We start from the raw sequence: 672 nt of genomic DNA on the forward strand, positions 1-672 counted from the left end.
ATATATATATATATAAACAAATAGTTTCTGCGTGGGCTAGTTTTAACTGCTTTTATATATTAAGACAATAGATAGATATAAGAATCGTTTCGCATGTCTTATTCTGGTTGTGATATGACGAGGCTGTAGTTGAATGCAGTGTGCACCTGCAGAGACTGCAGTTTAGTTAGCAGTACACCATATAATGGGCTTTGCAGTGCAGTTTTACCAAACTATTCAGTTGTACAGCAGCTTGTCTGATTCAGCAGACACACAGACACAGACAGCGTCGCAAACACCAACACACACACGCACACGTTGAATATGTCTGCTTGTTGATAATTCTTGTAAAGATTATTGAACGTCAGCTCAAAACAGGAAGTGAAATTTGGGTATACACACACACACATACATGTCCTGAATTTCAATATGAGGACAAATATTTTCAAGAACAAAATGATTATACTCACACACACACACACACAGATGTGTGTGTGTACTAAGTTCCATGTGCACGAGTCAAGTCTCTAACTATGTGGGTGTACCACTATAGATGCATATGCGTAGATGTATGAATATGTATGTTTCTACATACATTTTTTCTTATACATATACACAGACATATATACATACATATAGATACAAACAGGCATATATCTATATTTATCTGTATATATATATATATATATATAT

General features: G+C 34.7%; 1 long non-coding RNA gene across 1 annotated transcript in view; it reads right to left on the reverse strand.

Annotated features, from left to right (window-relative positions):
- Positions 1–519, reverse strand: part of LOC128250981 (uncharacterized) — a 12,788-nt gene extending 12,269 nt beyond the window's left edge. The window contains exon 1 of the long non-coding RNA XR_008266888.1: positions 450–519. This is a non-coding gene — a long non-coding RNA (uncharacterized LOC128250981). The remainder of the gene's footprint in view (positions 1–449) is intronic.
- Between the last annotated feature and the right edge of the window lie 153 nt (positions 520–672).

This window comes from Octopus bimaculoides, chromosome 27 (genome assembly GCF_001194135.2).
Source record: "Octopus bimaculoides isolate UCB-OBI-ISO-001 chromosome 27, ASM119413v2, whole genome shotgun sequence".
Lineage (NCBI taxonomy): Eukaryota > Metazoa > Mollusca > Cephalopoda > Octopoda > Octopodidae > Octopus > Octopus bimaculoides.